This window comes from Phyllostomus hastatus, unplaced genomic scaffold, assembly GCF_019186645.2.
Source record: "Phyllostomus hastatus isolate PE091 unplaced genomic scaffold, TTU_PhHast_1.1 phas_contig_86, whole genome shotgun sequence".
Taxonomy (NCBI): Eukaryota; Metazoa; Chordata; class Mammalia; order Chiroptera; family Phyllostomidae; genus Phyllostomus; species Phyllostomus hastatus.
The window spans coordinates 59,171,422-59,199,395 of NW_025333977.1; the positions used below are offsets into that span (position 1 = coordinate 59,171,422).

Sequence of the window (27,974 nt, forward strand, 5' to 3'; positions counted from 1 at the left end):
AAAAATTTCAGGTGATTCTTTTGAACTTTACAGGGACAGAATTGTATGATATCTAAACAATAATATTTTTCTTCTAGTCCTATTATATTATATATTTCAACATTATTCTTATATGTAATTGTTTTGCCTAGCATTTTTTGTAGTTTATGTAAAAATTTATTTGACCAAATTGTAGAAACAGTGATACTGTTACATACGATACAGTTGCAAGAATCTAAATGAAAAGTGTGGGTTTTATTCCATTGCACAATTTGCTAGTGCATCTTCTGGGTAGTGTGAACACAATAAATAGGAGTGAGGGGCAGAAGAGTCGGGTAAGCTAGAAGCAGGGTGATTTTTAGTCAGAACTGTAAATTTGAGTTGCCCCACACACTGCTGGGGAATATGGAGTGTTTCAACTGAGATGTTAACTGAAGAAGCAAAAATATAACAAAGCCAAATGTGCAGCCGTGTCTATAAAATATTCCATATACAGTTGAATCAGGAGTTTCCTGGTCTTTCATTAACTTGGTCCTGACAAGGGAATTAAAGTCCTAGATAAGTAAATATTCAATTTACCATTCCCTAAGATACAGAGAAGATGAAGTCAGGACAGTTGCTATATCTCTGCTGCAAGAGAGCCCCCCTTTTTGTTTGATACTTAATGGAAAAAATGCTCTTGTTAAAAAATGCTCTTGTTATCTGTTGATGGCCAGCAGGCTTTTTGATATGGCTTCCTGAACAGGACTGAATTCTACCATATTCATTGCTGCTGAGTGGATGGCCTCACATCAGAGTAAATGTATGACTATTTCTCAAGCATTCTCATTCTGACTATTCAGAGGATGTTGGTTCTGCATGGTAGAATGTGAAAAAGAGAATGCTTAAATTAATCTATGGTTCATGGCTTCCCACAATAGTCTAACTCCTCCTTTTCCTGCTCTGGATGGAAGATCTTCACCCATTTTAGTGTGATGGTCCCTGGCCTCATGTACTGTGAGAAATGGTGGTCCGGAGGTTCTATTCTTCAACCTTTTAAATTGACCAGTGACTAGATGTTAAGAGTGCGTGTCTTTAAAGTGTGGGTTTGTCTAATCTCCCAGGAAAAAAAAATGCCTTCAGGCTTAAGAACTAATGTTCAATAGGAAACACCCTGCCCAGATTAGAAATAAATGCGAATTAAGAATAAAAGTAGAGCTGAAAAATTTGGTGTCATTTGGGGAAAAAAGGGGGTTAGATTTTACTGGTACTCAAACCTTCTCTAATACAAAACATTTGGTCAGAATTCATGATTTGTGCAGATGCAATAACAACAAAAACTTCTTACAAGAAAAGAGAAAGACATGGAGGTCTGGAGCTTCTGTTGGAACAAGACTCTCCTGGTTATGGTGATATACAGTTGAGTTCATTTAGTGTCTGATCCACTGTCTGATGTAAGCCTATGTTCTCTTCTTTGGCCTGGGCAAGGTATTTTTCCAGGTCATCAATTGACCTTTTCAGTTTTGCAACTGTTCTCTCTGCAAATTCAGCATGATTCTCAGCCTCTTTCAGTTTGCCAGACAAAAGTTTAATTTTTTCTTCATACTTATACTCCTTTTCAGAATACTTTATAGAGGCAGCCTCTAGCTACTTCAGGTTGTTAGTGACATTCTTGAGTTCTTCTTCCAGATCATCACATTTTAGTTCAGAAACCTTAGTGCACTCCTCTGGTTTCTCCAGTTTGCCTTCCAGGACAACCAGTTTAGGAGCTACTTCTTCATATTAGCAGTCAGCCTCCCCTGCCAAGTGCCTGGCCTTCTTCAGCTGCAACTCCTGGATCTCCGTTTTCTCTTCGTCTTTCATAGCTGGACTATCTATCACCTTCATTCCTCTCTAGCTCTCATCAATAGCCTTTTCTGCTTCCTCTAGCTTCCACAAGGCTGTAGACAGTCGCTCTTGAGCCCTGTTCAACTCCTCAACAGCTGGATGTGTGGATTGAGAGCTGCTACATCCCCTTCAGCTTTCTCTGGCCAGTGGCTTTTGCCCCCAAGTTTCCACTGCAAGCTCTACCTGGTCTGTTGCTTCAGAACCAGGATTGTGTGTTTCATGACCTCCAGGGAGTTGAGGCCAGCCAGTGGGCACTCAGCTTAGCTAGACTTAGACAGAAGCTGCAGAAGCCTCAACCCAGCCCCAGAGCCTTTACTTGCCTGGTTATTTATTTATTTATTTATTTTGGCTAGTATTTCTTAAACACTATTTAAAAACACTGGTGAAAATCGGGATCATTGTATGAGGTCAGTCCAGAGGGTATACAGCCATGTAATAGGAAAAATAGAGACATTTATTGAAGAAGATACAAGAAACATTGTATGCCCTGGCTGGCATAGCTCAGTGGATTGAGCATGGGCTGTGAACCAGGCATCACAGGTTTGATTCCCAGTCAGGGCACATGCCTAGGTTGCAGGCCATGGCTCCCAGCAACTGCACATTGATGTCTCTCTCTCTCTCTCTCTCTCTCTCTCTCTCTCTCTCTCTCTCTCTCTCTCTCTCTCTCCCTTCCCTCTCTAAAAATAAATAATAAATAAAATCTTTAAGAAAAAAGATTGTTTTTTTTAAAAAAGAAAAGAAACACTCTATATAGGACAATGACACCTCATTCCCTTCAAAGTAGGCCTTGGGACTTCACACAGTTCTCCCTATCACCATCAGCTGCCCCATCATCTTTTTCTGAATTTCATGGATAGTCTGAAATATTTTCCCCTTCAAAGGTGATTTTAGTTTTGGGAAAAGCCAGAAGTTGCAGGGGGCCAAATCTGGGCAGTTGTGGGGCTGAGTTACCTGAGTGATTTGATGTTTTGCCATAAGACTCTGTACTAGACAAGATACATGATCGGTTGTGTGGTATGATGAAGCTGCCAGTCACCAGTTGCCCATAATTGCAGACTTCTGAATCATCTGTTTCATTTCCATGGAGGAATGTTCAAGCTTAATGCAAAATTTGAGGCAAATTTGTTGCTCTACTCACTCAGTCATTTTGAATGCAATGGCCACAGTGTACACATGCTCACTCAACATCATCTACTGCCTCCACTGATTAGTACAGTGAAGTTATCATTGTTCACGCATGCACATTCCAGTCCACTGTCCTTGGCTGTCAGGTCACATTGATGTGAATGTTGCACAAACTGTTCTCATTATATTAACAATGGTTGGATGTTTTTTTGACAGACCCCATATACATACACATACACATATATATGTATATATGCATATAGGTATGTGTATATATGCTTTATATATATGATTTACTGATATTTTATGATATCTCCATTATTAAAACAATCACAATAGCTAGCACAAACCTTTGTTGTTATTTTTAAGCATATATATATATATATATATATATAAAATAAAGAAAGATATGAATTATTTCCAAACTCAGTTAGCCATTTAATGTTCTATTCTATATGCTGGAAACTCAACGAGAGGTTATAAGAGTCACAGAGTTAAAAATATGCACCTTTTCTTCTTATATGTAACAGCAGTTTTTGTGGTGTGTAGACTAAATTAATGATAAGTCAAAATTTAATCAACCTAGCAAGCCATACATAGTCATGACTCCAATTCATATGTGTTAGAAAAGTCTTGAGGTATCAACCCTCCATTGATAATGTATAATCATTCCAAGCTACATTCCTGAACTTTCTCAAACAAAGTAATGCTCCTTCAGAAAATTTTGTTGTGATTCTCAAGTTATAGTTAGCATTTGTTCAATGAAGTACATACTATTTTTTTCTAAAATCCATATACTTTGTATTTCCTGAGAATGCTCTTTCAATTGTGATGCCATTGTATTTGTTAAGACTATTCCTGATGATTCCTTTCCTTTAGTTTTATTTACCTCAGAAAAAATCCCAACTCTTATAAAAATTATCTCAAACAAAAATATCTTTAAATACTTAATGAGAAATTGATTTCATTATTTTCTGTTTCTACAAGTTTATGTACAGAATGTCACTTGTATTGGATAACAAATACACACATACACATGCATGTGCATGCATATGCACACACAGTCTCTAAAATTAAGTAAGTCCACTACTGCAGCTCTCATATTCATTAGAATCACCTACAGAGTTCTTTAAGAATATTGATGCTGAGGTCTAAATCTCAGAGATTGTTAATTTCAGGGGTGAGACTAAGATACAAGTTGCTTTAAAATTAATCAAGGTGCTTTATAGCCAGGGTATGATCAACTACAGTAGACATGTTTTTGAGAGAATTAAAGAACTTTAATGACTAAGAAGCACAATTATCTTTTTATCTTTCATAAAGACTTGAATAGGGCATTTACTCTATTAATTTGTGTATTAATGTAAGTGTTTGAGTTACCTAAAAAGTGATTGCTTTAAGAGAATATGGTCTCTTCTTTGATTTCTCTGCCACTGAAGTGTCCCAGCTCAAGACAAAGCATACCAATATTTGCATCAGGTAACATAAATAGAAAAGTGATTTTAAAAACAATGATAACAACCAAGCTACGGAGACTTCTGCTTCTAGCTAAGAGAAAATAGCAGAAATTTACTCTTTTGCCTAAAACAAAATACATGAGCTGAAAATTACCATAACTTCTTTTCTGGAAAAGTCTGCAAGCCATGGCCAAAATAGAAGAAATTGGGGCAATGTTCACAGATCTAAGTTAAGGAGATGCAGCTTATATCCCAAGGAGGACAAATGGTTTAGTTAACAGAACAGAGTACTGGACAAGAAAAAACCACACAGAAACAGAACTCTGGGCTTGCAAAGAAAGTCCCCAAGTCTTCAGTCGAGTGCTAATCACTGCATCATATTAAGAAAGTAGCTGAGGCTAGGAGGAAAAAAACACCCAAAAGAATCAGAGCAAACAATCACAGGAGTTCACATATCACCAAGAATAATTACCTTTCCGATTAACCAAAATAGAAAAACTCATAACTGATTGGGGGGTCAGCATAATCAGAATGGTTTTGCTTCAGTAGTGGGGCAAAAGTAACCCTACACTGAATGTTTTCTGCATGCCTGAATAAAAATTAAAATAATATTGTATATCAATTATACTTTAATAAAAAATAAAACAAGACCAGCTCTCAAGCTCTGATGTTGGAAATTTAAAATGGTACAATTTGAAGAAGTTTTTCAGTTTCTTAAAAATGACCCAGTCATTCTACTCCTTGGTCTTTGCCTGACAAAGTAAATTATATATCCACAAAAAGTGTAATATAAGCATGTTCATAGCAGTTTTATTTCTGTTAGCTAAACACTATAGATAAGATTATGATAAAGTCTATCAAAATGATAATGAATAAACAAAGTCTGGCATATCTACATAATCAACAAAAGAAAAAAGCAAGCATTAAATATAATAAATATTAAGCAAATATAACCAGAGAAATTGAAATTAAGAACAATTAACAATAACCAGAGGGGAGAGGGGAGGGGACAGTGGGGAGGAGGATTCTCAGGAACTACTATAAAGGACAAATGGACAAAACCAAGGGGAAGGGTGGAAGCAAGGGAGGAAGGTGGGTTTGGCTGGGGCAGGGGGAAGTTGATAGGGGAGGATGCAGACAACTATAATTGAGCAACAATAAAATAATTTAAAAAATAATGATAAATAAAAAAGTTTAAAAAAGAAAAGCATTACTCATTGATGAAAAGGAATATCAAAATGTGGAACAACATGGAAGAATCTTAAAATAATTATGCTACTTGAAGAAAACAAAAAAATTGTATAGTTTAAGATTCTACTTATAGATAGAACATTGAAACTAATTTACACTGGTAGGAACGAGGCTAGTATTGTCTGTTCTGGGGGAGGTGAAGAAGGAAGGACAAAAATGATAAAGAGGCACAAAGAAACTTTTGCAGATGAAAATCCCAGAAGAAATCTGCCTCATCCTGTGAATGTCTTATGTGGGAAATAAATTATTTTCTGGACTATAATGAGGTCTGCCTCTTCAATGGAAATTAGTCATTGGCACCATTTTAGAATCACCTTTCACAAATTGTACCAAAATTATACTGATTTGAACTCTAAACTAGAAATATTAGATATATATTAAGTAACATTTCTTTTTGTTTTGCTCTGTTTTGTTTTTCTAAAGCATGTCCTTAAACAATTATGGGGATCAGGGCAAATAATAGGCATTTGTTTGGTCAAGATAGCATAAAGTATATACAACAAAACGGCATCATTCACATCAATAAAAATGGCTGCCAATCAGCCATGGCACTTTGGTTCAAGAATAAAACCACCTAAGTCATGCCAGACACATCTGGCAAGGAGACAAACCTAAGATATCTGCACACATGACCAGAACAGTCGTGTCTGCAAATCAGGACCACACACAGATAGGCTCCAGAGAAATTTCTCCATTCCCCATCAAGGGTGCCCAGACACTTATCAAGAGACCCAGAGAGGTAGAGTGCACAGTCCTCAAGGGTATAACTGAGGCAGGCTCCAGACCACTGCAGAGACAGCTGAGCTCCACATGGCAGAGTGCTGCTCCTTGCCACACTGATGTTCCTTGGCCATTGGCCACCTAAGGCTCTGCTCCACTACACTGAGAGTGTATCTTCTCTGACCCACAAAACCCATGAGACTGAGTCTTCCTTGTAATACACCAATATTCCCCTTGCCCACTGTGCTGTCTCTCAGACCTACTGCCTCAGACTTTGGAACTTGGGTTCGTTATCCCCTATTGTTTGCTCTGTGTGTGAGTTATATTCTTCCTAGATTGTTAGAGTGTGAGTAGGATATTACTGTATGTTGATTTTCGACTCCGAGTCAAATAGTATAATTACCTCATGTGACTCTTGTCTATGCCTTGGTGCCTGGTTACTCCATGGGCAGCTAGTCGAGTAGTTGTCTGGCTGACTTATAGGAAAGATTATAGAAAGACTATATGTGAAACATACACTCCTGACACCAACCTACCCTACTGATATCTGTTTGCCCTCATCTTGCAACAAGATAACATAACAAAATTTCTCATAAAAAGCTGTTGTTCTGAAAACAAATCAAAGGCAATCTTTTAAATACTCGGGCTTTTCTTTTGCACCATTGTTCCTTTCTTTGATTGCTGAGGGGAGAGGGTATAAGAGTTCTAAATGGTAATTGAAAACATAAAGTAAATAAAGAAAGAAAGTTTTTTCATCATTATTAGGCCAGGTTATCTTTCAATATCCAGTAGAGATTTTATTCCACACAAAACTTCACCTTCAAATGGCATGCTGCTCATTTTATTACCTATAAATGCTGCTACCTCTCAAAATAAATTAAAATTAAAGGTTTAATAAACCTTTGATGATTGTGTAAGATACAAATAACAAGACTACACATGATTTCTTCTTGTACTGTCTGTTGAGTCCTTTCACTTAAGGATTAGTTTATACTTATATTACATTTTCTTGATATTTATTCGAGATGAGAATTTCCTTCAAGAAAAAAAGGAAGGTATGTCAACAAAGAATTAAATCAATGTATTCTCAGTCATTACTCAAAACAGTTCCCACAAGTATTAAGTGAATTAACAGGAAATAGAATAACTTTTAATTATGACAGATCTTTTAAATTTAAAAAAACTGTTATATATTAAATTAAGAAAAAGTAAATGATAATAATAATAATGAAGAAAATAAACACTATAAAATATAAAAGAAGACTCCATTAAAAGACTTCTGTATTCCTTATCTCTCAAAACATAATTTCCATTATAATACAAATAAAGGAACTATTTCTTTTAAATAATTTTAAGGAACTTTTAAGTCATGAAGAAATAAAAAAAAACAGGACAAAGAGATTCTAGGTGCATAGATATAAATGAACCATGACAGTAATTTTGAAAATGCAGGTAGAAATGCAAACAAAATTAGTGGACTTGGCTATGAAAGAAAATACATTTTTCTATTCAGGTGTTCCCTCCATTTGGTTATATAATTTATTCTTCTTCTAGGAATAAAATTAAATGAATGAGGTGGCTGATTATTATATAATTTCCAAATCATAAATATTTGTATCTAGATTTTGTACTTTCAAAGGAATACTGTACCATTCCCTTACAGCTAATGAAAGTGAATTTCTGAAATAAAATAAAAAGCTCAATACCACACAGCTATTCATATTAACATCAGTTGGTAAGCAAGCCTGGTATTATATCTCCAGTCCACAAGAAATATGGCCAGGGAAGTCTTGGTGTTGTTGTGCAGTATAGGAGAAAGCAAAATGAGAGATTTGTTGACACATTAGCCACTGTATTGGCACATTGATTTCTATTAGTGTTGACCTGAGCATAGATCTGTTCCTCTTAGTACTTGTTAAGGTATTTCATTGAATACTTAAAGGAGTAAGCAGAAGGAAATGAGGCAGGGAGGGAGGAAAGAAGTATGAGGGATGGAAGGATGGAGACACACACACACACATAGAGAGAGAGAGAGAGAGAGAGAGAGAGATTACCCAAATGTTTACATATTCTTAGATGGTAGATGAGTATCATAAGTAAAAAGGAAAATGACTTTTAGAAGGAAACAATACTTGAAATCATATACCCTTGCCTACATGACATTAAGTTCACAAAGCTAGAATAGATATGTGATGTACAGTGTCATCACATCATGGAAGGATAGAGAAGCTATTAGAAGACAATAGGGACTTTTAATACAATATTAACTGAGAGGCTGAGGCACATAAGCTTTAACAATTGCAGAGAATTACTACTACCCTAGCTCTGCAAAAGCAGAGGGAAGAAGGGATGTTATGACCACAGTGAACACTGGTGTACAGAGAGGAAGATTACTTAATAGAGGCCAGTGTTGAAGAGTGTGTTGGATCCTGTAAAACACAGAATAGAAGTAAGGAAGTATCTGTCTCTCTTCCCCTCCTGCCTTTAATCCTCTGCCATTTCTGCTTTTTGGTCAAATCATTCTTGGAGTCAGAAAGTAAGGGTAACTGATTGATGCAGTCTGTAATAGTCAGTCTCCCAAGACGTACAGCATGGTAGAGAAAGGCAGGAAGGTTAAGCAGACATTTTCCAGTTCACCATCATTGTGTATTGTGAGGTAAAAAATCCAGAAGGAAAAGCTCATAGGGAAAAGAAGTGGGTTGTTCGAGTATTGAAGTGCTCATATACAAGAGTATATGCATTTGGGAAGGGTAAGTTCTTATTAAGTCACTTATTTTTAATGGATTTCAGAAAGAGAAGACTTCATCTCAGGAGCCAAGTGATAAGCAGCTCTTACTCTCTAAAGCAATTTTGAAGGAAGGTTTTAGAGAAAAGGGTGAATATGTTTTCTCTGTTAATGTGTTAACAAGTAACCATATTATATCACATGCTTGTATTGCTCTTTTCCCTGCCTGCTGAGCTGGAACCAACATCAGTGCACTGGAATAGCCTTCTGTTCACTTGTGTTTTTAGCCTTCAAGCACATCATGAATTATTGTTCCTGTAAGTTATTGATGGCTGCATTTGGAGGACAACTTCAACTTTTTCCATTAGCCCAAAAGTGAGCTATTTACTGCTTGTTCATTGCTATAAGTTTATACAGGTTATCACCCAGCTTTTCACTGTAGAAATTGCCTGCATTATGCCTCTGGCTTTACTTCCTATAGGTTTATCAATAGGTCTACTATTACTCAGAATTTTAAAAACTAACACATTAGATATCAACTTTCTTATAGAAATCATTTAATTTCATCGAATCATCTCACCTTATGATTGGTTGATTTATTGAGAGAGCTAAAAACCACCTCAAGTCACCCACAACTTAAGCAAAATGCAGTTAGCCATGATAGATTTGTGTTTACTTAGAATATATTATGTTTAAGCAAGAAATATTTGTGATCTATTCTGAATCTCTGGTCTTTTCAATTAAGGAATTATCCCCAAATTCTTTCTTTTTTCTCTACTAACAAGGTCACTTCTCAGTTTTCTTCTCTCATAATTTTTTTCTCATTTAACTTTCTTATTTCTCTCTATTCTTAATTGCTTACTTTTTGTATAAACCATTTTTCCTCCCTTCTTTCCTCTTCTCTCCTGCCTTCCCTTCCTCCCTTCCATCCTTCCTGCCTTCCCTTCCTCCCTTCCATCCTTCCTCCCTTCCTTCTTCTTCCTTTTGTTTTGTATCTTCCTTTTCTCTTTTCTATCATCTTAGTATTCTTTCTTCTTTCACTGTATTTTTCTCCTTACTTTCCATATTTATAAAATAATATTTTATGTATAATTAGAGAATAACAAAATAAGAAGGAATGTCAGCTATAGGATGGAGCAAAAGTAGATTTACAGTTGTGAGTATACAAAACACAGAATTTATTCATTATTACTATTTATTAATTAGTGCATTATATTCCTAATTTTGTAAGCCTGACTTCTGCCCCATCCTGTATTTGTGAGAATTAAAACAAAGAAGATAAGAGCAATGATATTATGATGTCCAAAATACATTCAATTGGTGCTCTTTATTTTCTATTCATTTAAATTTATCTGACCTTTAACCTCCTAATTCTCAAAAAAAGAAGTTATTTTGTAACAACTATAGGGTATATGATATAAAATAAAAAGCCAGTTGAGATCAGGGAAGATGTCTCATTAACCTATTCATTCTTTTTAAAAATGTTTATTGAACACTTATCATTTGCCAGGAAGTGGTCTAGGTTCCAAGATATAGAACTTGACATGGTAAACAAAGTCCATGCCTTCATGAAGGTTATATTTTAAAAGGGTAGACAAAACAATAAATGCAATAATATAAATAAAGTATGCTGGATTTTCAAAAAATATAGAGAGATAGTGAAATATAAAATGTGAAAACAATCATTTGGTTTAATTAACAATAATATTTGGTTTCTCTGAAGAATGTCATTCTAGAATTTTTCCAAATATTCTTAAACAATTTATTGATAAGAATTGAACTTCAGCCCGCACATGCCAATGTTATTTGCTGATAATTAAGAAGAGCTTTTTCAAACAGAAATTCTGGAGATGTGGTTTAGCTGTTATTAGGGAAAATTAAAAACTTTACCAAAATCTAACCCTATATTAATGGCTACTCAGGTATTTTTAAGAATATGGATGATTACGTTTATTTATGTTTTAGAATTTTACCTGATTTTTATCCATTGCAAATAAATAGATATAATTGATATTCTTTTTCTATCATATTTTTAATGTTTCTTACATACACCATTTCTCAGACTAAAAGACAACAACATCCACAAATACACAGAAAGTAAAATGTGCTGAAATCAATGCCAATCAGTAAATGAAACAATTTTTTCATAAGTTTCTAATAGAGTGATTTTTTCAGGCAATGAAGCTAATGCTTGTTTTAGTTTTCTATTATAAAAATATTAATTGATCCACATTATTAAAAAGTCTGGTAAATATATATGTGTATATATACATACATACATATATTTTAAAGGGTACAATTTCTGGCATTTAAAAGATATGTTAGAAAAAACACACATGAGGCACTTTGTGCCCGTCTCTTCTGATTGTTGAAAACAAACAGGAATCAGGAAACATACACCCATTTATTTTATACTTTTTAACTTTTGTAGGAGTGTTCACATTTTTCTTTATTCCCCAATTGGAGTTGAGGTTTGGGCAGTCTGGCTTTATCAAATGTCCAATACCAGATGCATAGTTATCATCAACGATGAACTCTATTTTAGTATACTTCAATGTGAAATAATAGTTTGTTCACATGGCGAGAGGAAAAGGGCCTGACATCTTCCCTGGCTCTCTTCCAATTTAGAGCTGGTATACAGCTCTATTAGGCTGTCCTTTCTACCTACACACTTTCATGGTTCTAGTGAAAGTATATCAAAGATACAGGCACTAATGTACAGAAAAGTTATTCGTAGTGCCATTAGTTTTATTATGTTCTGAACTGCCTAATTTCATATATGTGACAATGTAGACACATTGACTCAGCTGGAAACCCTCACTAGAAGAAGTCACTTAACAGAATTTCAGGAGGAAGGCAAGAAGAATTACAGGGTATGAGAATGAGGCAAAACACAGTGTTAGCCACTCTCCTTGTTCTCATGGTGGAAATTTTATCCACTCTGGGCATTGAGTTTAAATGCTCCAAACAGCTCCAGAAGGCTGCACTTTCATCCCTATTGTAGGTCAATGAGCATATTTGCATGGTAGAAATTATTAGCAAGTAGGCCTGTCCCCAGGAGAGTATCCATGAGGCTATTCACAGACCATTAACAGCAGAGCTCACCCATGACCAGCAGAGGCTGTGAAGAAATGCTCTCTCCTTGGGAACAACCATTAGTGAATGACTGCCATTCTCTTCAGAAATATTTCTTTACTTGCGTAACTCTTACAGATTTTTATGAAACTCATAATAAAGCTAGTCAGGCATGTTACTGGAGTATTCCTTATTTTTAAAATAAAGCTGTTTCATAATCTTTATGATATAGAAATGTATTCAGACTTCTTTGGTTCATTTTTCTTATTTGTTTTTTTTTAATTTTTTAAAAGTAAAATTGCTGACTGGAAACATTTGAAGAATTTGAACAAACTCAGGAAAGACTTGTCCTTTAAGAAGGGAATTTCTCCTAAAATGGTAAACTTAAAACCAACAATGTAAGACATTAAATAGATCAAATAGAAGAAAATTTATACTCCTAAGAAAAGATATTGATCAATACCTAATACCCAGAATGTAGCATGAGGTTTATAAAATGTACTTCCCAAATTGGTTCTTTGCAAATGAATATGATGCCTTTTGCAATTTAGATACTACACATCTAAGTAGGGAACATAATCTGCATCCTACAATATCAGATTAATATTTGAAATGAAAATGTGTTTAAAAGGAATACTGTCACTTTAACCAAATTTTGTCGAATACAAACAGAAGGGAAAGCAGAATGACAGTTATCTGAGAAAAAATGGAAAAAAATTACTCATAACTAAATTTTAACAATCACGTAGCTGGAATTAACTTCCAGAAATCAGTTGCTTCTTGCCCAGACATCAGAAGGAGGGACAGTGCACCATCTCACATACAAACAGAATATTTTTTTTACAACACTGCCTTACTCTGACTTGAGTCTGTACTTAGTATGTTGAAAATCTTCTCACTGAGTCACATTGTCTTTCTTATTTGTTGCTGGACTCTTTGCAGTAAGCCATGATTTGTAAGGTGACAAGGTATCATTAATGCACATGTTTACTTGCTTTGTTAAGAATATGGTTCAGAGCTTAACATGTTTAATAATTTTAAAGATATTTTATTCTAAATTAACAATATTGAAGGACCTATAATCTTACTTAGCTTGACTGTAAAAAAGTTATAATGCTCCTTTTTCTGTTATCACTGGGCAGGGTACTAAGATGACATTATTATACTCCTGAGCATCCTCTGGTCCCACCCATGCCCCTCCCTGACTGCACAGCATGGCCACTATCCCAAACCCCCTTGGTAGTTAAGAAAAACTTTCTTAGATAATACCATAGCTGCATTATTTTTTTCTCCATTCACAAGTGGTATGAGAATTAGAAATGTTAAGATGACTATAACTGAAAATTCTACAGAAAGATTATTGTGGAGAATGTATACAACCACTGTTTCCCAATTTACTAACATCTAATTTACAGACTCAAGACTCATGAGACTGTGAAATGTATCCTCATATATAAAAAGAATTCATTCTTATTCTTCCATCACTTGGATACAGGACCTACATGCTGTGTCTAAGGGTTAAATATATTCAGAGGAATGAAACCCATTCTACAGAGTACCCCAAATTCAATGTCTTCTATCCCTCACCTGACCATATTTGGGACTCAAATAATACATATAAATTTTACCATATGTGTGCATATGGTAATGTACATGTATAAATATCTACATATACTCACATATACATAGATATGCACATACACACTCTTACACCTGGTATTTATTGTCTAGTTAAGAGGTTGTCAAACTGTGACCCACAAGTCTAAATCCAAACAACTGTCTCTTTCTATAAATAAGAATTTATTGGACCACAGTTATATCTATCTTTTAATATATTGCCTATGGCTGCTTTTGTGTTAGAATGATTGAGATGAGTACCTGTGACAAAGACTTATGATCATCTATACCCCAAATATTTATTAACTGTTTTCTTTCCCATAAACCATTTGCCTACTCCTGGTATTTTGAAAAAGCAGTTATTTCAAAGAATATTTCTTCATGTTTTTATTAATTCAATGAAGGAGATATTAAGGATAAACTAGATTCCACTGTACACTAAAAAGTCAAATTGGCAATGACTCTTGCCCTTAGATAGTAAATCTAAGCTGATTACAGAGCAACAAAAGACAGGATAAAAATCATACATAGGGTAATCTGCCTAGACACTCTCTGAGTTGCATCAGCCATACTGAAATATTCTATTTTAATGTTGGTGATAATATCTGGATTTCTATTATAATAATTATTAAATATATGTTCAAATATATATTCAAGGACAAACCTGGAGAACATTATGCTAAGTGAAATAACTTAGTCAGAGAAAGAAGAATAACACATAATTTTAATCACATGTAGAATCTAATGAACAAACTGAACAAAAAAGCAAAATAGAGACAGACTCAGAGAGAGTAGGATGACAGCTACTGGGGGGCAGTTTAGGGGGTAGAGGGATCAAGTGAAAAGATGAAAGGACTCATGGACATGGACAACAGTGTGGTGATTTCAGGGAGTAGAGGGAGGGAGGTATAAGAGGGCTAGATGGCAATGGAAAAATACAATAAAAAATTTAAAATATATATATTCAAATGCTTATCTGACTATATATCAGTATATGTAATATATATACATATGTATATTAAATTTTCTTTAAAACCATTTATGCAAGTTGCACTTTTATTTCCATGTGGAAGCTCTGTCAACCATGTCAATTAGTTTTTTTTTTGTTATTTCACTAGTCACACAGGAAGTTAACACTTTAACAATCACAACAGAAAGGGAACTCGCAACTTCCATCTTCTAGTCTTCTTATAAATACAAAATAATTATTTTCTTCCTTGACATAACTCAAACATAAAATGTATTATAAAATCTCACTGAACTCTATCAGTACAAGATATAGATTTTAATGAGCTAAGGTACTGGGATGAGATTCCATTTAATTTAGAACTAGGAACTCTAGCAATCGCTTTTGATCATGAACAGTCCATCTCCTAGCTCTCATTGATATTAGGGCAAAAATAATTTCAGTAATGTAAGCTTCCCATAAAACTTGATGCCTGAGTTTCTATATACCTTGGTTGGAGGAAATCTTAGGACTTTACTAGTTTTCCCTACTTATCTATCCCAAAGGGAAAGCAGAGTCCAGAAGGCATTATATTGCTCGATGCCTTTGGTTACTGCCAAACACTTTTTCTTAAACTTCTATGAATTGAGTGTGGTTTCACCAACTGTAAGTATATTCCTGGGTTGCCTTCCTATGTTAAGAATTTGTAAGTCCAATGAGTAGGTTGTGATTGCAACATTATCAATTTCCTCCATGCAGTTGACTAGAAAACCCCAGAAATATTACATTCTAGGTAAAATGTTTGAATCCTATTTTCTTATCTATTAGGAGACAGAAAATAAGGAATATGAAGTATGGGTTTAATTTGATAAAACATTTAGTTTTTGTGGATGACTCAATAAATGAGGTCTATTTTTTGCCTTTCTGAAACAATCTGTAATATTCACAATTGTGCATCTATAAGTTAAATTTCCTAATTTACATGCAATTGCTGAATTTCATGATATTTGACCATGTTATTGTTTCTCCTATTTGCCATCAAATTTTCACACCAAGATTTAGGACAGTGAAGGATGGTCTCCATAAAGTGGTGTTTGGGACAAACATGATCTCCTTGATATTAAACTACTCTGACATTTAGTACTGTGGTACTTACTACATAGCAGGTATGTAGAAATGATTATGTCACTTCTAGGTGTCTAAAATAAGATTGATCCTGTAAAGTCTCCAGGTAAAATAAGTGTATGTTTCCATTACTACTGTTGAAATGAGACTGAGTGAATATTTCTTGGACTTACATATTGAAAAGACATAGACAAGAAGGTTTCTCTGGGCCTTTGTGGTAAGAAATTCTTTAATTTCAGTTAAACACTGTTGATGAATCTTAGCTTAAGAATAGCAGCTGAATATTCTCTATGCAAACTCTATCACCTGTATTTATGTAACTAGTGTAATAGCAGTCTTTGTATGGTTCCATAATTTATAATACTTACACTTGCTTTATCTTCTTTATTTCCTTTGTGTCTCTCACATATGCTAGAGTTTATGCAGAGAATATTCTGTCATTCTTCTGTCCTGTTGGTGAAAAAACAAAGGCTCAGACATATTAACTAAATGTCTAAAGCTGAACATTAACACCAAATATAAAATAACATAAGTTTTATTAAAGCTATTTTGTAATGAGATAGGGCTAGAATTCTAATTCACCTTTGGGATATAAACTTTATTGAAAAGTCTTAAGTAAATTTTTCTATGTAATGATGTATTCTAGAGACATGAAGCTTCCTTGATAACCACGTTAACCATTACCAAGGTTTTCTTTTTAGTTTTGAAAATGTGCCCAGATATTGATGTTAACAATGTTCAACCCAAATAACACAATTTGAGAAGTTTATCCTGAAAACATGTGATTCATATAAATGTAACTTAGCATTACTAATTTCACACTCTTAACTATTGGCATCTCAGTAGCTTCCTTTCCCCCCTAAAATTAGTTTAGACATTTCAGTTTCCATGAGTTGTGTTACTTCCATTTATGAAAGATAGCTTGTCAACAGATACAGAGTGAGGTTGCTAATTGCTATACATCACATCTTCACTGCAGTCCTTTATTATACATATTTAAAAAATGACACCACTGACACTGAATACACATCATTCTATGTCAAACTGCACTGTGGACATCCTTGAAAGAATGCCTACTGCAAAAGTATATGTACTTTTCTCAGTCATTAAGCACTGGCAAATATTTTATATCTCATCAATTATTATACTAATAATGTGTATCTTTGAAAATGGACATCAGTTATAAAATCTCTAAAACTGTAAAATATACCGAGAAACAACAAGCTGTCAGCTGTTGGTAATACACAGAAATGAGGATCTGATAAATAACATATCGTACCTGATTAACAGAAATTGTGATAATCAAAAGTTTGCCTCTGATGACAGATATAAAATAAATATATTGAAGAAACTGGCTATAAATAATAAGAAATTTCTGTTGTCTATGCAAACAGCACATTAAAGGAATAGCTACAGGCTATGATATTGCTCAAAATTATCCAAGACAATACCATAGAAAAGTGGCCTGAAGGTTTTTAAAAATTGTTAAATTTGAATAACACAAAAAACATACTGATAACTAATGTTGTTATCAGTGAAAAGAGATTTTGATAAACATAATATTTTGGATGACATGCAATTTCAAAGATCATTTTGCAATATAAAATAAAAGTAGTGTAAATCCCTTCACAAATTCAGTAGCTATTTGAACCAATATGTGTATTTTTAAAAAGAGATAATTTGAAGATGTTTTTAAAAATAAGAAATCTTGTTATAACTGTATATAACCACTTGCCTATAGAGATGTTTCTATGTAATAAATGATAAAAATAAATTTTACATTTCAGAAAGTTATATATCTCTCAGAAGACATTGATCTATTATTTTCAAATTGATATAAACAAATGTAATAGATTTTCTTCTTTAGTCTTTGATATCTGAGGCTCATCTCTACCATATATGGCCTACAGAATTTTGGGCATGTTGTTAAACTGAGATGAAGCATAAAATTGGGTAGTAATCATTTTCATATGCTCATATATGAATTTTATATATGTAAAAATTATTACAGAGTTCTAAGCTACTTTTGTATATGTGTTGATTTTTTTTTTCAGTTGAACTTTGGAGTTCACTTTTAAAGCATGTTGGTACTGATAACTTCTTTTGGTTGTTATGAAGGGGATGTTATTGAAAGCCATTGATAGCTTACAATATTGTTTACATAATTTTGTTTAAATACTTAGAAAGTAAAAATCTAGTAGTTTTGAGAGAAAAATAGTACTAAAAATGTCATAAAAGAGTGAATTGATAATGATAATTACTGAATTATATTTTTTTTTGAAAAATTACAGCATAGTACATAGTATATAGCCAGTAGTTTCTTTCTCATTTCCTTCAGTTTATTCTATATTTGGAAGTAATGTTATGTTAAAATGTACTGAAAATAATTAACTCTGAACTAGAAAATACTTTTTCTATCAAGTATTTTATGATATACATATTGAAAATGAATAAGAACCTTTTACAAAAAAGACTAAGATTAAATATGAATACACGAAGTGTCATTGTTTTAATATGTATTTCAAAATATATACAATGTATTCACTTGTACTTAATTTTATAGAGTATAAAAATATAATCTCATGGGCATGGACAATGGGGGGATTGACTCTAGGAGTGAGGGGACAGGGCAGGGGACAGCAATGGAGAAAAAGATGAGACAAGTATAACTGAACAACAATAAAAAATAATGAATAAACTTGGAAAAATATATAATCTACATATTTAATGTCTGATAATTTCAATTACAAATTTAGTTGTACTATTATTTTTTTAATTTACTCAATATTTGTGTAAGGTCAACAACTAACCATTTGTTTTTACAAATTCTGGGAAAATGTCAATAAGTTCTACTTTTATAATGAGTTGCCATCCCAATAGTATTCCAGTCCCTATTCAACCTACAATTTTCACTAATGACAAAATGGCAATAATATAATATTATAACTTTATATGTTATTGTAGAATAGGAATACACTTAAGTCTATTATTTACTATCATATTAAGATATTTTATATTGTCATTTTTCTAAACAACAGACACATTAATAATTTATAAAATTTTCAATGCCCAATTAAAAAAATCATTCCCACTTTTAGGAATCTATTCAACAATCATTAAGGGTTAATTTTTGTGAGTAGTGTAAGATAAGGATCCAATTTCAAATTTTTTCATGTTATTATCAACTTTTCCCAACATAGTATATTAAAAAGACTATTCTTTTCTCATTGAGTATTCTCAATAATCTTGTCAAATATTAGTCTGTAAATGTGAGATTTTATTTCCTGGCTCTTAATTTTGTCCCATTGGTCTATATGTCAATTTTTATGACAGTACCGTATTGTTTTGATTACTAGAACTTTATGGTATTGTTTGAAATTAGAAAGTTTGTAGCCTCCTACTTTGTTCTTATTTCTTAGTATTGTTTTGGCTATTTAGGGAACTATTAGCCTCAATGAAATGTGTGTGTAATGATACTAAAAAAGAAGATTTTATATAAAGTAATATTCTATTAATATTTTGCATGTGTTATGTAAAATACAATACTGATGGATCCCCAAATAGAATTATTTTGAGTTTAACCTTCTGTATTGTATCTCCTTTGGCCTCTGAAATAACTCATAAAACAAATTAGTGTCTTTTCTGGGAATAAATTTGCACAGCATTTCATAAGGTTGGATATTTTTGGAAAATGTCAAAACAATTAATTCAGGTTCCCTGTTGTTAAGTTTTTAAAATTTAAGTATATGAGATGGGCTACTTACATATGATAAGTTAAATAATGGAGAAATTGGAAAAATAAAATGCACTTCATATGATTATTAAACGACTGCAACCATCTAGAAGATAGCACCGCAACCATGAACTGGAAAATCAAGAAAGCCTGAAGTTGAACTATGTATATAGGGTGATTTAAATACATTAAGATGTGAGAACAAGAATGATAAAGCAAATGGATGAAAATACTGTGGAATCCTCAAGATGTAGTGAGGAAATTATATTGGTAGGGGTGGAATCAGGTTAAGGAAGGAAAAAATATATATCTGTTGTTTGTTGGACAGCATTCTTAGCTGACGAAAGAAACTTTAACTTTGCTTGGGAAATTCTTCCCCCCAAATTCTTAGCCACGAGATTTACATAGAATTAATTCCACTCCTGGTTATAGTGACCAATATAACTAGGATTTCTTTAAAGCAATAAGGTTAATCTGTCTCATGAGAATATATGACATAAGCTGATTCAATAATATGAATGCCTGAACTTTTTCTGAGATTGCTTGGACACAATTCTGTTTTTCCCAGAAATATGCCAATGACAAAGTAGGCAGTGCTAGTAGCTACTGGCAGTAATTTTGGTGCTGGTATGTTAACCCAGCAAGAATGGCACGTGATATAAATTTGGCTGGTGACTGACTATTACATCAAATTGTAACTGTACTAGAATTTTTTCTATGATTACAGTTACATATGTTAATAAATTTCCCTTTTTAATTTAAGCTAGTTTAAGTTGAATCACTTTCACCAAAAAGAATATTATAATATATAACTAGAATTTATATTGACAAAATAGGTTGAGACCAGAATCTTCTAAAATTGGAATGACTAGATAAGTTATAAAGTTGAAAAATAAGCAGTGAGAAAATATTGAAGAATTATGAACAAAGTTCTAAAATTACAGTGTTATGCATAATGTGTTTAACAGCATTTTATCAATGGATCATATAGAAAATAAACTAGCAGGAGAAAGAAAATTATCCATGTATAAAATTTTTAGACATTAAGGTAAGATGATGGTTGGAAAGGAAGGAATTAGTATGAGATTCAATTTGAAAATATAGAAATATATACTCAGGTTATATAAGAGAAGCTAAAATTCTATAAATTAAAATATTTGGATTTGTCAGAATATTATTTATTTGTCTTAAGGAATTTTTTAGGTGTGAGACCATTCTCATGTTTACAGGGGACTAGAGGGAAGGGTCAGAGTGGTCTGTGAATTTGGGAATCACACTCAGATGATCACCTGCAGGGAGCTTCCTGCCATGAGCCCCTCCCTAGACTGCTCAGGGGGAGAAGAACAGGGCCACCCATTATCCTGTCTCCAAGTCTTGCTACTGCTGCAGATGGTCCCTTGTGCTAACAGATCAAAGTCCTGTGGTGGATACCGGCCACCAGTATCCATCTCTGCTGAGGATGCTCATCGAAACACAAGAAAAACATTCACAGAGACAACCAGGTCCTGTGGGGAAATAGGGACAGAACGGCCACTCTCTCTAGTGGAGAGTGATCCATTTCCATTCCCAAGCAGATTTTTATTAAGAATACCAACTTAGTTTGTGGATTCACAGTCTGGCAGAAAAGATCAAAAGAAGTAGGTAACTTTCAAAGGTGTAGACAGAACCCTCACTGTGATTCTGAGCAGAGATTGGAATTTTAACATTTGAAAGGACTAACAGGGCTCAAAGGGCTAGTTTTGGTTTCCTGTCTGTGCCTTCAAATTCTAATCTAATCATCCTCTAGCAAACAGATCTCACAGGATCTTGCATATTCTATGTCCCAGGCCTGATTACCCTGGGGGTCTGCCATCTCTGGTCTGGGCTGCATTGCCCCTGTTATTTCTGCAGGCCTGAGTCAACAGAGGAGACAAAGGCAGCCAGGAGACTTGGATTTCTCACATCTAAGAACAAGGACTTAGGCTTTGACAAAGCCAAGGAGGCAGGGGTTGATGTCCATCACCCCTTCATTTCCACAGCCTCCCAATCTCTTCCCTGAGGCTTCCACATGATCATGCCTGTCTTAGGTAATTCCCCCCATGGGAAATCTTACCTGTCATTGGCTAACTGATCAAGCATAGGAGGTTTAGGCACAGAACAGGCAGCGTTCATGCCAGGGAAATAAGTTTTGTCTCCTTAGTGGCTCCTGGTTCAGAGGTCTTTCACTCAGCCTAAGTCCAGGGGATTACAGCTTCCTGAGACCAGGCAGGGAAGTCCCCAATAAAGTCTCATCCCTGGACCTTCCTGATCCTCTTTCAGGGTCCACTGCTTCTCTCAAGCCCTGGTTAGGCCTAGCCTCATCTAATACCAGTGCTTAGGAGGTGGTCCATATGCTCCTTCCCTCAACCACTTATTGGTACATTTTTTAAAAAAAGTAAAATTGTCTTTCTCCTATAAAACATCCTATATATATTTTATTTTAGATAATTTAGAAATTTACATGGTTGTTTTTAAAGTACATTTTTGGTTTTTTCCAGGTTTATTGAGATATAATTTACATATGATATTATATACATTTATAGTATATAACATGTTGATTTGATGGAATTATATGTTGTAAAATGACTACCATACTAGTGTTAGTTAATGCTTCCATCACCTCATAATTACCTGTCTATTTTGTGCTGAAAATATTTAAAGTCTATTCATTTAGCAACTTGTAAGTATATAATACAATATTATTAGCTGTAATCACCATGCTATTAATTATATCTTCAGAACTTATGCATGTTAAATACTGGAAGTCCGTGCCTTCTAATCAGCATCTCCTTCTCTCTCTCATCCCTAGCCCTTGACATCTACAACTCTATCTTTTATGAATTGGTTTTTCAAGATTCCACATATCAATGACATCATACAGTATTTGTCTTTCGCTTTGGGACTTATTTCACTTAGCATAATGCCCTAAAGCTTCATCCAAGTTGTCACAATTGGCAGGATTTTCTTCTTTATCACAGCTGAATAATATTCCAGCATATAATCATAAAACCATATATAGGACATGTTATTTCCAAAAACAATCTATTAATTTGTTGTGCGTGGGTCCCCGGCTAGCAGTGACCACGGCACACTGTGGATGGCTCGACAATACGCGAGAAAAAACACACATGCACAGAGACAAACCAGTTTCTGTGGGGAAGTAGGGACAGAATGGCCACCCCCCCTAGTGGGGAGCGCGCCGATTTACAGTCCATACCCGCTTTTATTGGGCTCATGCTACATAATAACTCAGGTAACGTACAATACTCATTAGGGGAAGTAAGGAATATATAAAACAAAGAACTCTGCCGGTCTATTGAGTTGGGGGGTCAAAGAGCTGTAAGGCTGAGGAACAAACTAGCTTCCTCCTAAGACCCTCCTCATTCAACTGAGAGCATTCTTGAACAAAGAAGGTTTCACAGTAATTTACATGTTCTTTCTTAGGCCTGATCACCCCGGGAAATCCGCACTTCCCAGTACCGAGCTGTACTTCCCCTGTCATTGTTTCAGGCTTAGGTGGAGCGCGGGAACTAAGGCCACCGAGAGATAAGGAGATTTTCTTCTGGACGCTGAGAACTCAGACTTTGTCAAAGCCGAGGAGTGAGGGTCCATCACCCCCCTTTGCTGCAGCCCCCCAAGTCCTTCTTTTGGGGGGCCTCCCAAAAGTGATCGTGCCTGGCTTGGGTTGTTCCCCCCGTGGGGAATCTTACCCGTCTTTGGCTAACCGACCAAGCTTTTTTGGGGTTCGGCAGCAGAAACAGCATTACTGCCAGGGAGATAAGCCTTTGTCTCCTTGCCGGCTCACGGTTCCAAGGGCGTTCCCTTAGCCTTAGCTAGGCGGGGGTTTCAGCTTCTAATACCAGTCAGGGCGGTTCCCAACATTAATTAGATGAATTCATTGTTTCAGCATCCACTAATGCTGAAAGTTCACACTAATGAATTCATTTTAGTAAATAATATCTTTTTCTAACTAGACATGTCACTGGAAATTCTACATAGAGGAAAAGAGTCATTACGCAAGGTCTGCCTGATACCTTTCAAATATACATTTATGTAGTGTTAGTTGCATGGTAAAGGATGGTAATAAAAGAGCAAGTACAGGTACTGTATTGCTATGAGCATATGATTTTGGAAAACCTGCATAATCACAGAATTTGAATGCTTCTTTATACTGCAGAGCATGAAAAAAATACCATTTCCCCTCTTCTCTTCTTTTTAATTTTTTTTGTTGTTTTTGTGGTGATGGTTTTCATCTTTCCACTTCTGTTAGGTAATGAAAAGATAAACAGCTCTCTGGTTGTCACTAAACTTGATGACACCAGAAACAAAAAAGCCAGATGTAAAGAAAGAGAAAAACAGATATAAAGTCAAAAAGAGTACATACAAAATTGCCTAGAGACTGGGTAAACTAATAATAAACTAAAATGATAAATTAAAGCCAGATGCAATTGGAATAGTGGGGTTGTAAAAGTTTATGAAGTATATTTCACAATATTAATGCATATCATTTAGCACACAACAAGAATGTGTGTTTATGATGAGGTAAATCACCCTCATGGAAAGGAAGATGAAAGTGAACCCAGGCATACATTATTCTTAATATGTTCACCTTTAGGCAATAAAATTATCTCTAATGAAATATTAGATTTGTATAAATTAATAAATGTATCAATATATTGATTGTTCAAAACTTGGTGAATTTATAATTCATAAAATAATGTTATATAAATTATTAAGTAAATAACAAAAGAGGATCCAATGTAATTATTCAACAATATATGCAACAGATTATCAAAAAGATCTGCATGTTAATCTCTTATATAGTGGATGCTTAGAAAATAGAGTGGTAGTTAAAGCTGAGAAACAGTAAAGGGACCTGATCAAAAGAGTAATGTAATATTGTAGATTTAAATTTCACAGTCCTTTTGGGGGCAGAAAGTCCTGGTTTGGTTGTATGGAGGCTTCAATACCTGGACTTCCACCACTCTTTAGCCAAAGGGCTTTGGATGAGTAATGTAAGACAAGACAGCAGTTTTCTCATCTTCAGTATGAAGTTATAAAGTGATATGACTCTAGATCCATTTAAAACTGGTTATCTATCACTTTTCTCTATATCATCTATCTATGTTTCTACCTACCTACATATTTACTTAAATATATATTCATTCGCTTGTAATTCTTACCTCTAACATGCTAACATACCCGGAGTCTGAGTTTCCCAGGTTGGCTTCTTCAGAAAGCTAAGGCTGACATGGAGTTTAGAGCTCTTGGGAACAATATCTATGAGAGCGTAGCAAGATTTAAAAGTTTTAGGGTTTCTGGTACAAATACAAGACATCAGAGGACCCCACAGGGAATGCCAAAACTGGGGTGGTTTTTCAAAGTGTTCCTAACTTGGAGCAAGGTAGCTGAGACTATACACCATGTATCTAGAAGTTAATGAACACAGACATCCAGGGCAGAGAACTTATCTTTAGGAAAAGTAATCTCTAATTGCTGAAGACAATTGCCAGACAAGAAACTTTTGATAGTTTGGATGAGTTCTTCAGTCTTGAAGAAGGGATCTTCCTGGTGAAGTACAATGTAATAATATAGGTAATATTTGTGATATCCCAGTTTTTCAAGGAGATCCAACTAGCTCCTTGAATATTCTGAGTGTGAATAGTAATAAACAGGGTGTTCAAAGCCCTTATAACAAAATAGCAAGCTCCATCAATGAACTATTATGTGACAAGTAAATTTATATTTTAAATTTGGTTACAGTATATGCTCCTCAGAATTTACGAAGTCTACTAGTTCAAATTCTCCAAGGTCCTAGAAACATTCCTCTATTCCTTTGAGAAAGTAATTTTTGCAGACCCAACACATAATTTTCATTAAAAATAATAATTCTAATGCCACTTTTATTACCCTGAAATGAAATTCATAGGTAATACAGCCTATCTGTAAATATAATCTCAAAAGATCAGTAATACTATAGCTATAATATAAGGAAAAATAATAAAGTCACTGGAATAAAATAACATGAATTTCAATATGTAAACATTCAAGCAAAACAAAATTAGAAGACATGCTGAAGTAGTAAGATACATGCTCTATAATCTGACTGCTACAAATGAAGCCTTATACAAATATCCTGTATTGGAAAATCTAATACCATGAGGGAGCTGCTATTGATGTTATAGTATCCAAAATTAAAGACAACTCTAAGTTCCTGAAAAAACAAATTAAAATTTCTTTCCACTCTACTAGCATTTGCATTTCTTGAAATAAATGTATGATATCTTGAAAATATAGAAAAATCTGTTCCTATGTAAAGAAAGTTAAATGACAAGTTCAGTTTACTATAAACATATTTTTCATCTTTATAAATGTCTGATAGGACATTACAAACACATATAAAACAAAGAGCAGTTTGTCCTTCTATAGAATGGTTGCAGACTGCATTCCTTGCCAACCCATTAAATACCAGTATCCCTTAATAACTGAGATAAACAAAAATGTTCCCTATACTTGCTTAATGCCTCCAAAGGCCAATACACCCTAGTCAAACCTCCTATCAGTATGTCTGTTCAGCCCTATAGGGCCTGGAGGAATTACTAAACACCGACCTATTTTTGATGTGTACATATGAAATTTCAGCTAAGTTCCCATATATATTTATCTGTTAAAGAGCTGGTTATACTTGTTTTGACTACACTTTTTTTTGTATAGAGTTTACAAAAACTTGCATTTTTCTGAATTTTTTTCATTAGATATGAGGTAAAGGCAATCAAATGCTTGAGCTACTTGTCATGACATGAGGCTGCCATGTAGACTGGGGATCCAGGTTCAAACCCCTCTTTTTCTGCTTAGGATCTTCACAAGCATTAGAGAGTAAACTATTCTGCTTGGCAATTCTCTGATTATTTTAATTAAAAACACTATCAAATCCACAGTTGCTGTAAGAATAAAAAGAAATAAAGTGTATAAAACCTACCAGTTAGCACAGGTGTGAGAAGCATACCATTAATAATACTGGAATCTTATGCTACAGGATAGAAGAAAACAAATTATAAATATAGCTAGATAAGTACCAAAATAGATAGAGATATTAGGTATACATATAAATAGATTCCTTTATGATTAAAATCCACAGGTAGATAATTTACATGGGAAAATGTGGGAGAAGGAAGAGAATTAGACTCACATTTATGTGTGAGAATACCTAATTATGTCTCCCCATCCTAACTCTGGCATGCTATTGGGATATCTCATAGGTGAGGAGACAAAGTAATTTATCATTTAACATGGAATACTTTCAAAAAAGGGTATGCTATTAATAAATATATTAGAAAATAGAAATAACTTAAGAGGTCTCTACACAAATTAAAACCCATAGACACCTTAATGATTTCTTACCATCTGACTCCACTGATGGGCATGATTAAAATAATCTTGACATATTTGCCATTCTTCTATTGTTTTCATGTTAGCTGGTGAAATCAACAAATTTAATTGTGTTTCTTTTTAATAAAATTTTTATTTACTAATGTTATTTTGCATGTCATAATATATTATTAATCCATAATTTGTTAACTTAAAAAAATTGAGCTATTGATGCTTTACTCATTTACCTAAATATAGGCATATTTTATTGTTTACCTTTGTATTTATAACCATATAAATCACTGCCTTCAAAATTTTAGTTAGGTATCATATTTAAATTTTAGAATCAAACACTATCTAAAAATGATCTACTTCATTCATTGTTTTTCAAATGACACATTGTTAGTAATAGTGCTGTCTGTGTAGAGGTTAAGGTCTTAAATGATGTAACCAAAACACTATAAGCTGTGGAATTATATTGATCTGAGTTAACATTGCTGCCCCTCTACTTTCTTACTAGCTGTACAACCTTGATCAAATTGTTTACTCTCAATTAATTTGAATTTTTTATCTGGAAAATGGGGATCATAACATCTATCTTGTAAAGTTGTTTAAAAGAATATTAAGGTACTTGTCTGGAAATGACTTATTTAAACATACAATGCCTTTATTTATATGGTAAACTATTATACGAAGTAAATGAGGTTTGCAAATAATGGTATTATAGATTGGACTAAATATTTTCATGATACATATACCTGCTGAAACATTACATCTTTTCCCATATATTCAACTACTATTTCTATGTCTATACCTCCAAGATGTTCATCTTCAGCAAATTCCGGGGCCATATATCCAACCTCACGTTCTACAATTCTCCTGAATATTGTACATCCACCTCAAATTCAACATGTCCAAAGCTGAACTCACAACCTCCTTCTCAACACTACCCTTATCCTGAAATCATAT

At 34.1% G+C, this 27,974-nt stretch overlaps 1 pseudogene; it reads right to left on the reverse strand.

The window, feature by feature from the left end:
- Positions 1-1,362: 1,362 nt before the first annotated feature.
- LOC123827389 lies at positions 1,363-27,856 on the reverse strand (annotated as a pseudogene).
- Between the last annotated feature and the right edge of the window lie 118 nt (positions 27,857-27,974).